Source organism: Pinus tabuliformis, chromosome J, assembly GCF_031772625.1.
Source record: "Pinus tabuliformis cultivar Carrire ecotype Pingquan chromosome J, CPIR1, whole genome shotgun sequence".
NCBI lineage: Eukaryota > Viridiplantae > Streptophyta > Pinopsida > Pinales > Pinaceae > Pinus > Pinus tabuliformis.
The window spans coordinates 409,566,010-409,579,186 of NC_142295.1; positions in this window are offsets into that span (position 1 = coordinate 409,566,010).

Consider the following 13,177-nt stretch of genomic DNA (forward strand, 5'->3'; position numbering starts at 1 on the left):
TAATAGAACAATCTTTGGGTAACCTGAAAGAGGTAGGCCTCTCTCGGTAAAACAATTGTTTTGGCGGAAGTGAAGTAGAGGTAACCTTGAAACTCTGTTTTATACCTGGGGGCATGCAACCCTTTTGGAGTGCAAGCAAAGAGCGGTTATTTATCTGTTTTTTGGGTTAATCGTTTCCTAACTTGCATAAAGAAAGGATGCGGGGCATAGCTTTGGTAAGGCGCAAGCTCCATAAAAAATGGAATCTTACATGAGACATTCTTATCATATGACTGGATAATCGAGCAGTTTTAGCACATAGTTCATGCTCGTTAAAAAATAAACATAAGACCGAGCAGTGTTTTTCCGCGTTTAAGCTCGTTAAAAAATGAACTACCCTCCGGTAAATAACCACCGTGAATGTAACATTATCAGCCATTAAAACCTTGATCGTGTTTGCACCGTCACCTCCACTTTTCCATTGGCCGATCGTTCACCTCCATATGATTGTTTACCCATTTTGAGGAACAGCTGCGAAGAGTGATTTCACTAGCCATCCTTGTGACACTGCCGTGATTGGAAAATTCCAACCCTTACCTGGAATCAGCTACTAACCCGTTTTATCACTCGTTCCTCAAAAGACGAGTCTTCTTTAAGCTCTTTTCATCTGACTCATAAAATATGAAAAGATTGCCGAGTTTTGGCCTTCCAGCTCGTTAAAGTGACCGGAAGTGCTATCCCTCATCTAGATTTTAATCTTTTTGGACCTGAGGGATTATTGCACAAAAAAATCGAGCGCTTGTTTTGCTCGGCTCGTAAAAACTATCGAAAATTCATCCCTTCTGTATTGTTTTATACTTTTTCGGACTTAAGGGATTAGATGACGAAAAGGGACTTTCGGAGTTGACTTTATGTACCTTTTAAGACTCTCTAAAAATGAAAAGGACCGAGTTATCTTTGTCTTTAGACTCGTTAAAAACATTAAATAGCGACAAACTTGTCTTTAGACGAGAACGAGTTTCACTATCGCTAGGCTCGTTAAAACATAGCGATGGGTTTGCCCAAAGGGCAAATTATAGAACAAGCATATGTTATCCTCCTCAAGCTTGACAAAAATAAAGAGGTATTGGTCAGCAATGACTGGGGAAAAATTGGGAAGAAACTCAAAGAACTTTATTGGTAGCAAGTCGCTCTTGAACATGACACTTCCACTCCATGCCTGAGTCAGGTTGGGTTGTTTCATTCACCGGTCACATCACCATGGTCTCGCCATACCATCCACCTTTGGGGTAAATGCTACCAATCCATCACACAAGTGTCGCTGATATGTTCAAGAGAAGTCATCCAGAGAAGTCAGCCGTGTCCCATCCACTACCATACATTATCCTTCATTCTTTCATGACCGCCACCCTGAACCATATATCATCATATCGTTTTCACCTCCATCAAAATCGTTTGCTCCGTTCCGTGTCATTGATGTGGGATACATTAAGGTCCTCCTTTGACGGACCGCTTCTTGTTGACATTAGCTCATTATCCAAGAAGTTGATCTAGGAACAACCCCTTCAGTACTTTGAAGCTTGCATGCCTCAATGTCAAGTTTCTCACTTCCGGCGACAGGTATACATCAATGAACTTCGACCGAAAGATTTTGTGTGGTGTTCGACGCCAAGTCCTTTATTCACACCACGTGAATTGTACTGTAGTACCTTGAGGGTCATTATCATTATCGGTGATTCCTCTCGCGCTTGTTAACGGTTTAGATCATTGACCAGTAATCAAGCGATGTCCTTCCATGTTCGACTTCAGAACATTTCTCACATGGATCGACTTGTACTTAGAGTGAATATCGGACGAGATTGAAGACCCCGGATCTAGTTTCATCCATCCGGGCTGCGATATATATTCAGGAAAAATAAAGACATTGACATGTACAACATTGCAGCACAGACAATCATCCTACCAAAGGATGATGATTTCAGCAGGATCATCAGTCTATCATCAGACAATTTTCTGTCCTATGTACATAAAAATGAATTTATGAAGCTGAGCATGGGAATGCCCGCCTCAGCTAGATCATGAAAACTGTATGAAAAATAATGTATTGTACTGTATCTTATTACAGGTCTCCTCCCAGCATTGAATGAACTTCAGATCCTCCTAATAAAGCATTTCACCCGATAAACGGCCTCATACTTTAAGGGGGCAACTGTTATAGACATTTTTGTGCCTTACAGCTATAAGCATGAAATGTCCATAATTCAAGGGATCCAAAGTCCCTAAAGATGTTACAGCTCCTAAAGGAACAAGGTCAACCAATGACAGCTTCTCCCAGAAGTTCTCCACCAAAAACCACTCAGAAATAGTCAATTCAGGATCAATTCAGAGGCTCCACTAGCTGCCTGCGTTGAAATGCAGAGACTACACTAGCTAGGTGCACTGCAACGCAGGTGGAAGCACTACCAGGGTGCACTGCAACGCAGGTGGAAGCACTACCAGGGTGCGCTGAGGTGGAAGCACTACCAGGGTGGAAGCTTCCAGAATCTTCTCCAATGACACTTGCCTCAATGAATTCGACTAGTGATGAGTAAGAGGTTCTCAACCTCCAAGTGGAAGCAAGAACTGACAGAGAGAAGCCACAAGTCAAAACATAAGCTTACTCATCCTCTCTGCTTACATCTATATATGGATCTCTCACCCAGAGTTTCAAGGGGCTGGAATTTTGTACTTTGCAGAGAATTGTTGTTGTTTTGAGATTGAGATTAGTACATTGGGTGATTTATGCTTTGTTGGAGGAGAGGAAGGGATTCCTTTGCTGGGAGGTAGATGCTGGATCGGAACTCACTTGGTTGTATCTCCTCTTGGACTTTATTATCATATCAATAAACTATTTGAGTTTCTCCTACATGTTGTGTACCAATGATGTTTTGTTATGCTTACATGTTTAGCTTAATCTGATCTTGAGATTTTTATGAATGTATATCTGTATCTTTGTATAGTTTCTCTCTCTTGTGATCTTGCAGGAATTCAGTGAAGCTGGTCCGGTGAAGGAGAAAGGAGCTGGGAGCTACTGAAGAGAGGAGTGATTTGGATCGATAAACTAGCGGAAGACACAGGTTAGTTAGATCCTTCTTCCTCATTTACATTTCATAAAGAAGAATACTCAATTAGTTTACCTCGTTTGTTGATAAGGCACTATCACACCTTAGAGTGGGATAGGGGCATTCCAAATTGGATACTTTTCCCAACAACACCAAGACAAGAGAACACAATAATTGGCACAAGCCAAGGAAAAACTCCAAGATGGGGAAAACCCTTGATCAAATATTATTATTATCAATATCAAATGTTCAGCAGAGAAAGAGAGAAAGAGAGTACCATCAATGTCAAGGTTGACTTGCCAATATGATGACTAGAACCATTGACCATGTGCCAAATATACAACCCAGACAAGTTTGCAATTATGTCTTTAAATAATAGCAGACAAGTTCTACCCTAACCAGTAGACAATAGTATTCAAAGCTGCAACTCAATAGGTTCCAAAATGAGTTCGGTCCTAGTTTACTTCAAGCAGCTTCCTTTGTTGATTATAAATAGGCCAAGACAATCCCAAATTGAGCAGTGAAGCTTGGTCAAAGGGTTGACGAGTTTTGAGGTCGAAGATCTGCAGTTAGGGCTTGTAGATTAGCCCAGATCTTGAGACACTTGTTGCGGTCCTTCCTTCAGGCAAACCTGATCTAAGGTTTTGTGCTACAAACAACCTCCATCAAGGTTTCACGTCCATTGTCTACTTGTACTGTGCCCTATTCTGCTCCTTAGAACAGCCTTTCAGCTCCCTGTCCAAGACTCACAAATCCTGCTGCCCTCCTAAAATGATTGCAAGAAGATGCATCCTTCAATAGAGATGAAAGCTCACAAAAATTCTATGCCCTGACCTTGGGCTACCATATTGCTTCAAGATCGAACCTATGGAAGGAAGAACACACCAAAAACATACCCAATACTTGTCCTCCTAGCTCCTTCAAGTTGCGGCTACCTCAGAGGTATATTAGAGCCCTTGAGTTGTGTCAAATGAGGTTGAAAGGCACCTCTTTATATACAATTCAATGTGGTTGAATGTTAGAGAATCTAGGGCAAAGTAGTGTTGTGATGATTCTCCATGACTTGATAACAATTTGCGAAGTCTTTTTACTTTTTCTAGTTTAGCTTATGCTTGTTATTCTTCTTATTAGTGCATATGTGTGTACTTCATCAAACTGCTACCAAAACAAAATAGCAAGAACAAAAAGTTTGGTTCTCTGCCAACAAACCCTCTCCACTCTTGAGAGGGAAACCCTTTGTGAGATTTCTCTTATTGAAGCGTTTTATTTGAACAATTGCCAAACCCTAGATCCTTGACTATAGGATCCTCCAAGAACAAGTCAAATCCTTCCTCTTGCTTCACTATAGCTTCTGGCACATGGACCTTTGTCTTCCGACACTTTTGCTCCTTAATACTTTGTCCTTTTCTGTTGTTCTAAGTTAGGAAAACCTAGTATATTAGGGCTTCTCTTCTTCGCTTCGCTTTCCTTGGAGACCTTGTTATACATTCAAGTGAGGTCTCTCAATATGTTGCCTTTGTCTGCTATCAAGTCTGCAACAGTCTACTTCTGTAGTCTTTGCACATGTGGACAGAAACCCTAGAACAATCCTCCTTTCTTTGCTTTCTTTTCCTTGTTTCTTCGCTGGATGGGGAGGCCTAATAGACCTTGAGTATTAGCCCAAAAATAGAGATATTGCTATTATGATTTCTTGCTATACTTGACCGCAGAAAAATCCTTTCTTCCTTGCACGTGTGGCTGTTGATGCCCTAGAAGACAACCCTGTACCTTCGTTGTTTTGTCTTCTTGTGTTGCTGCTCTTGTAGACTTCCTATTTCGACTTTCTTCTCTCTCTTTGCTTGCGGATTTCAGAGCCAATTTCCACGTTGAATGAGGAGTGGACAACCTCTATAAATAGAGGTTTGTCCCTCCTCTTTAGGCCAACTTGACTGTCTTTTAAGGCCGACTTACGGTTTGCATTATAATTCAATTTTTACCCATCGTTTTGCTGCTTGGAGACCATGTTGATGCTAGGAGAGGATTTGACCATGCTTGGAGGTGTTCCCTTGACCTTGTATGATGTCATACATGATGTAACATGCCCTCAAAGGGTCTTAACATGCCCTCAAAGGGTCTTATCATAATTACATTTGACTTTTACTCTCTATAAGCACTTCAAAATGTGCTTGACCTATTTTCAATGAGCAAGAAACTCATTGACAAATAATACAAAAATAATTTCTCTTTTCTTGAATAAGTACAAATATCAAAATTACATTTATGAAGACCTAGCCTAGTTACATTTCCTTCAACATTAAAGAGACATGACTTTTGGGCTTATTGAGCCAACATATAGGTGAGGCCGACCTTGATGATTTTATATGATGGAAACATAAATTCGAAAACACACTTTTTCTTAACCAAATTCGATGAAATTTAGGTCGATTTTGGTCCTCTCAGAAAGAGGAATTCAATGCCATAATTATCTTCTTCAAGAGACCTACCCAAAGTGGAATTTGGCCATAGTTTTCAATTTTAACACTCCCTTTCAACTAGGGAGAATTCCACTTGCCAATCCATCCAACATCAATCAGGCCATCGTGTCGTCGTGAACCACTTAGTATCTCTTCTCTGGTCTGCTCTGCTGAACATTGATATGAATAATAAAGAAGAACCAATCGAGAGTGAGTCACAAGAACTTGCCACTCTCCACTGACAAAAGTCAGTCCATATAACCAAAGGGTGAACTCCAATCGGACTCGATCCCAAGTGATCAAGTTGAAGAAACATCATTCATCCTAGACATAGGGAGTACGACAATACATGCGTCCATCGGTAGTGCTATGGTCCTAAACCATTTTTCCCAACTCATTGGTCAGATAGGAGGTACTTACCATGTGTAGTAGACTACATGGGTAGGATGACGCAAGAACATCAACAGGGAAAATAATATATCACATCCTCCTCACAACCACTTGTAGGGAAAGGGGAAACCACATCCTACAAACACATGTCATAATCACACGTACGGAAAGGATGAACCGCATCCTACAAACACATATCACAATCATCGTAGGGAAAGGATAAACCACATCCTACATGCATGCAAAACAACAATAGTAGGAAGGATCCTACACATGGGGAAAGGATGAACCACATCCCACCGACATGTCAACCACAAATCATAGGGAACAAGCATCCTACATGTGAGGAAAGGATGAACCACGTCCCACCGACATGTCAAATTCCTATATGCATTTCTCACTGGGGTATTCACAGGAGAAGGTGAACCACTCATCCTACTCATATGCCATAGGAGAAGGTGAACCACTCATCCTATGCATATGTCATCAACAGTAGGGGAAGATGAACCACTCACCCTACACACATGTCAACCACCATGAGATATCACAGGGGATGGTGAACCACTCACCCTGTACACAACGCACTAATAGGGGAAGGTGAACCACTCACCCTATGGTCACTCATAGCTCAATAAGTACCCCAGGCCCCCAAGAGCTCCCAGAGCTCAATGCTCAACCAGGACCCTCATAGTAGGGTCTATCCACGACTCCTAGTCTCTCTCTGAAGAAAGATAATCTTGACCTTACCAAGAGGATGACAGTAATATGCTCATCCAACCAACAATGATGGAGCTTGGTAGCTCTCCAATGTACCATATCAAAATAAGGTGGTACCCAATACTTGGAGCTGTCGTGGAACATGGATTCCCTGAAAAATGAATCCCACTTAAAAATATCGCAATATACAACGGTGGTTACTAGTACGTGCTCAAATGGCTCATTAAAGAGCTTCCTCAACCAATTGGCTTCATAATAAGCCATACTTGCTCCTATATACATCCAATCTCAATAGTGCTTCCAGAGCAACCAAATCAAGAGATACAACATTGAATGTGCTTTTCCATCCATCACACTGCCAACCGAGCTAGTATCAGAATATCCAATATATGAGGCTTTATCCATAGATCGACTCAGAGTCTTCATAGCTAGGCATATGACTGATACGGTGTTTATCAAGAATACTAGGGATCCCACAAGATATACATAAGCAAACTTGTAGCGTTTCCAACTCATCAGACCTTTAACTGTAGGAAATAGTGCAACATGGCTAGGTCTTTCATCTTGACTTTAAAGGTCAACTCCCTCTTACATTGATAAACAAGAGGGTAATCAAACATAATCAATAGCTGCATCTGTACAATCAACATGGCTTGTCCATAACTCCCTCTGAATATAGGGAAAGTGACCATGCCAAAGCATAATCACCGAGCCATCTGTAACCTGACCCATTTCCTTAGGTCCATGTGACAAAGTCATCAACCATAATTTGCTGCCATGACTTGTTTTTGTCAACAAACATCAGGCAGGAAGAGTCATCGGGATATACTACTGGGTGTTCTTAAGCCTTGCTTGATGAGCTTCTTATGAGAGAGACTTTCCATAAGGCACCTGCAACAGAAAACTTCTAAGAAGCTTACCTCAGAACAGAAAGAAAGCTTTGTAGAATAATCATGGTCCTTCTTCAACCAAAATGAAGAAATAGTTGCGTTATCCTCCTTTGCTAGATGATGATGACCAATGAATTAAATTACCTAGTCCATGATATCTAGGCATCCATATTCATAAGTCCGTCTTTCATAAGATCTTGGCTTAATGCATCAAGGAGCTCAATAACATAATCAGGATGTCAAGATCAGGGTCCTCACAGTTCCATCTGCTTATCATGCTTGTCAAGACATAGGATTTGATATGTTTTCATGTTGATAAGGGCTGTTATAAGGAATATCTCCAAAAGTGCCATTCACTTTTTCTCCTAGCTGCCAACCTTCCAAGGATACTCAAGGGTACCAATACAAAGGTGCTGCATAAACTTCCATTCCTCCAGCTGCTAGATAAAGATGTAAATGTTTCATTTCTCCTTCGATTATTGCTACAATTCACTACATCAAATACCACCATCATTGCTTTAAATGACTATTGTCGTTGCTCCTCCATTCCTCCTGCACTTCTCTTTTTAAAAACATTTTGTTGATTGCTTAACTCATCAAGTTCTTATAGACATTAAAGTCAAAGATACTGTCTTATTGATTATTGTCATGAACACTCCCAGTGGAGCCTCTAGTGTCTCTAAACTTAAAGGCTCTGGTCTAGAATTATATATTAATCAAAAGCATCTGAAACAACTTTCCTACTATACTCTGTTCTGTATGCGTTAATGATAATTACACCTCAAGTGTAATGATCCTTTTTGTACTTGAAGCATCTTGCTATCAACAGTACATCACAAGGATTAGGCTGGTTGATGCTTTTAGGATCCCTTCAGGTTGATGGTCTTGATCTACAAACCACTCATTCAATACCATGCTAGCGAACTCTAGAAGATCTCTGTGCTAGCGAAACAATGTGATCTTCAGAAATTCCTTGCTGCAGGTATTCTTCAATTAGACCCACAGGTGGACTATCATGAAAACTTTAGGATTACTGTCATACAAACGGTTACTATCACAATGGTGATGTGTCAAATTGATAGTCTTAAGCAATTGCTGTAGGGAAATGATGAATTTGCTCTTGCCTTACTACTGTGAAAGAATGCTTGACCTGTTGTAGTAACACTGCAAATATTGATGAAGTCTTGTCAGCTATAATATTGCAACTATCCTTTAAGTCTCTTTACTGTAAAGGCCGTATCAGGGATACATATACAGTCATTGAGATGAGCCTTCAATTTTTCCTTCTACCAAAAGTGCACTATAGCTTTCTTTAGGAATTGTTTATTCAAGTTTCAAGAGAATGACTTCAACATGTCTCTTACTTTTCTGTAGGCAGATAATCACTTTCCATGCTGCTTCTCAATAAAAAATTCTGCAATGAAGGCCAAGCTTGGAGAATGCCTTTTAGTGGTCTGAACCTTCAAGTTCTTTTCCAAATCAGTGCCCTAAACTCTTTGCCACCCAGACAATACAGAAGAATTGTCACAGATCCTTCACAACTGCACAAGAATGATGTCATATATAGTCTTGCATTGAACCTACAGAAGACGAGACTTAGCTTAAGAGACTTGTAACGATCCTTCAAGACCTGTAGAATATTCTTAGATCCAAACCCACAGAGATTAGACACAAACTTTGTTCTTCACCTTGCAGAATAGTTTCCCATAAACAAGAGAATTACGCTGTGTCTTAGGTCTTTAGGTCTGAAAAATTAAAAAAAACTTTGGTGTTCTGCAATTGATGCCCTAATTGGGGCTTGTCAATGAGACTTGTTTCTTCTACCTCAAGGATGACCATATCCCATTTGGATTGCTTGATCTTTTTCAGCCTGGGTTATACAAGAGGATGTCCTCAAAATACTTCGGTTCTTTACCAGCAAGAGAAAGGAATACACCTCAGCAAAATATAGGTCTGCAAAACATATAACTCCTTGGTCTAGAAGAAAAACAAAAGATTTTTTTTTGTTGTTGTGCGTTAGCATCCCAAGACCACAAATATTTAGAGATAATCGAATTCTCTGTCTTGGACCACTCACTTTGATCAGAATTCTTTGAAAGAATGCACTTGGATCTGGACTTGAAATAGGAACTTGGTTCTAGGTATGCTACTTTGAAATTGACCTTTTTTTCAGCCCTCTCTGAAATTCTGACAAACCATAGATCTGCAACCTCAACTGTGGCTATTTCCATACATATTCTTCAAGAGAAAGGAGCTCTAAATCAGACCTTATGGAGACTTGGTCTGGTATAAGGTTTCTTTGATTTCTGATTGAAAACAACAAATTCATCCTTTTCTGCCGTTGATCAACAAACTTCACTTAATGATGCTTTCTCTTTCACTCTTGCTTGGGCTTGTCCTCACCTGAGCTCTGATAGCACATTGAGTTTAGGATGACATGTTCTTGATTAAGATAGATACTTCAAATTCTATATTAGCCCATTTGTTAGTCCATTTCACTTTCATTAGCATTGAATCATTATTACATTGATGGAAACTTAAGAAAGAACATATGATTGAATCAGAAGACAAGCCAAGACAAGAGAACACAATAATTGGCACAAGCCGGGGAAAAACCCCAAGATGGGAAAACCCCTGATCAAATATTCTTATTATCGATATCAAATGTTCAGCAGAGAAAGAGAGTATAATCAATGTCAAGGTTGACTTGTCAATATGATGACTAGAACCACTGATCATGTGCCAAATATACAGGCCAGACAAGTTTGCAATTCTATCTTCAAATAATAGTAGACAAGTTCTTCCCTAACCAGTAGACAATAGTATTCAATGCTTCAACTCAATAGGTTCCAAAATGAGCTCTGTCCTGGTTTGCTTCAAGCGGCTTCCTTTGCTGATTATAAAGAGGCCAAGACAGTCCCAAATTGAGCAATGAAGCCTGGTCAAAGAGTTGACGAGTTCTGAGGTTGAAGATCTGCAATTAGGGTTTGTAGATTAGCCCAGATCTTGAGACACTTGCTGCAGTCCTTCCTTAGGCAAACCTGATCTAAGGTTCTGTGCTACAAACAGCCTCCATCAAGGTTTCATGTCTACTTGTACTGCGGCTTGTTCTGCTCCTTAGAATAGCCTTTCGGCCCCCTTGTCCAAGACTCACAAATCCTGCGGCGCTCCTGAAATGATTACAAGAAGATGCATCCTTCAATAGAGGAGAAATATCACCAAAATTCTCTGCCCTGACCTGCGACTGCCATACTGCTTCAAGATCGAACCTATGGAAGGAAGAACACACTGAAAACATACCCAATAATTGTCCTCCTAGCTCCTTCAAGCTGCAACTTCCTCAAATATATATTAGAGCCCTTGAGTTGTGTCGAATGAGGTTGAAAGGAACCTCTTTATATAGAATTCAATGGGGTTGAAGAGACGTGACTTTTGGGCTTATTGAGCCGACATATAGGTGAGGCTAACCTTGATGATTTTATATGGTAGAAACATAAATTCAAAAACACACTTTCCTTAACTAAACTTGATGAATTTTAGGTCGATTTTGGTCCGCTCGGAAAGAGGAACTCAATGCCATAATTATCTTCTTCCAGAGATCTGCCCAAAGTGGAATTTGGCCTTAGTTGCCAATTTTAACAAAACTTCAACAGTTAAAATTGTGAAGAAGATGACCATTACTTTGGCTCCATGCAACATCACTTGCAAGCAGAGAAAGCCCTTCCATGATTCAAATCAATCCCCGAGATTCAATTAGAATACCCTTTATTACATATTCACATCCTACATGTTTAGCAAAACAGGCAAGTCTGTATTTGTCTAGTCTTTCTTTACTAGGCATATATTTCAGTTAGCATGGTTAACATGCACACCATGTACTCGATTACATCCTGAAATTCAATGGCATTAAATCTACACAAATAAAACAAATTGAAAGACATCAAACTTCTAACAACCACAATTTTGTAATATGGTGTACCTTCAAGGTCCACAACCACCATACAATGGGAAAGCGAGCAGAAGTTGAAACTTTTATTTAATTAATCCATATAGGTCAACTGATAGAGGGTCACTAACAATGAGAGCCAAGGTATATATTCTCTCTTGTATATCTTAGCAAGGGGTCATAACTTTATAACTCTTTGTGAAAATTAATTATTGTAACCAACACTATTACTAATATAACTACCACTTCTTTTATCTGAGTTTTTAGTTGGGACTGTGAAGATGTTTTAATCTAACTTGTTTCGAGTTAACATTTCACTCATCATCAAAGAAGTGAACTTTTCAAGAAAAATGTGTCAGATTAAATTTTTTTACACAGTTCATACCAAAACTCAATAGTGTTAACCTGAGAAAGCCTCCACTTGACTTCGACTTGATTATTACCAAGGTACATCAACTATAACATGGAAGATCAAAACCATTTCTGGAGCATCTCTCATAATCTTTTGCATTATTCTAGCATTTAACATCTGCTTGTTGAATGATTTGTTTGTGTGGATGCGTGTTAGGATCTTTTGCAGGATGTTATTGTTATCACTATGGAAGTTCTTAAAAAATGAAATGCTTTTAGAATTGAGATTCCTTTGGTACTTCCAATTCTGGAATGGTGGCATTTGACACTTATACATCTTCTTTAAAATATCTTGGGCATGGAGCTTCAAATATGTTATTGTCAAATCTCTACTTGACCTCAAGGAAGAAATTTTAGTACCATATAACTTGTTTTTTGCATGATAACAAGCATCCTAACAAACTTTGCTTTCTCTAGAACTTATAAACTGTCTAGACACAAGCACCTTTTCAGGTTTGGCAATGAAGCAGGTGTGATGCCCCATAGTTTAAATTTAAAATTGTTAGAATGATACCCACAGACAATCAAAAAATACATTTAAATCATAATGAATAACCAATTTTCTACCAATACCCTATCCATTCCCATCGTGAAAGGTAGGTTCCACTTCCAAACCGAAGAATAACACTCCATCCTCAGTCCACATTGGCACTAAAATCAACTTTTATAACATACAGGTCCATTGTATTCAATGACCAGATACATTCTCACACTAAAAAATAAAAACTTGAAGAAAAGTGACAATCTGAAATCATAACTTCAGTAAGTTAGTTGCTTTATTACATTTTATGAGAAGAAAAGTGACAATCTAAAATCAAAACTTTAGTAACTTAGACGCTTCATTACATTTTATGAGAAGAAAATTGACAATCTGAAATCAAAACTTCAGCAAGTTAGATGCTTTATTACATTTTATGAGAAGAAAAGTGACAATATGAAATCAAAACTTCAGTAAGTTAGATGCTTTATTACATTTTATGAGAAATAATTCTTTGTAGTTACCCAGTTTGTTTGGGGTACAAATTCTTTAAATGGTGTTTCATGTAATTTATTTGAATCTTGTTGGATTGTGATCAAAGAAATTTATAATTTGTACCTTGGTTTTACAGTTTTTGGGATTCCTCTATAGAGATTTACGACAAAGCTTGGTGGACCTAGATGCTCTTTTCAACATCTTAAGGTAATTTTCTTTGATAAACCCTAGGATACATGTTGATTTTTAGTTTTGCAAGACTTCAGAAATGCCATTAGCTTTATGTGTGACCTAATTAGTTATATTTTTTGCATGTG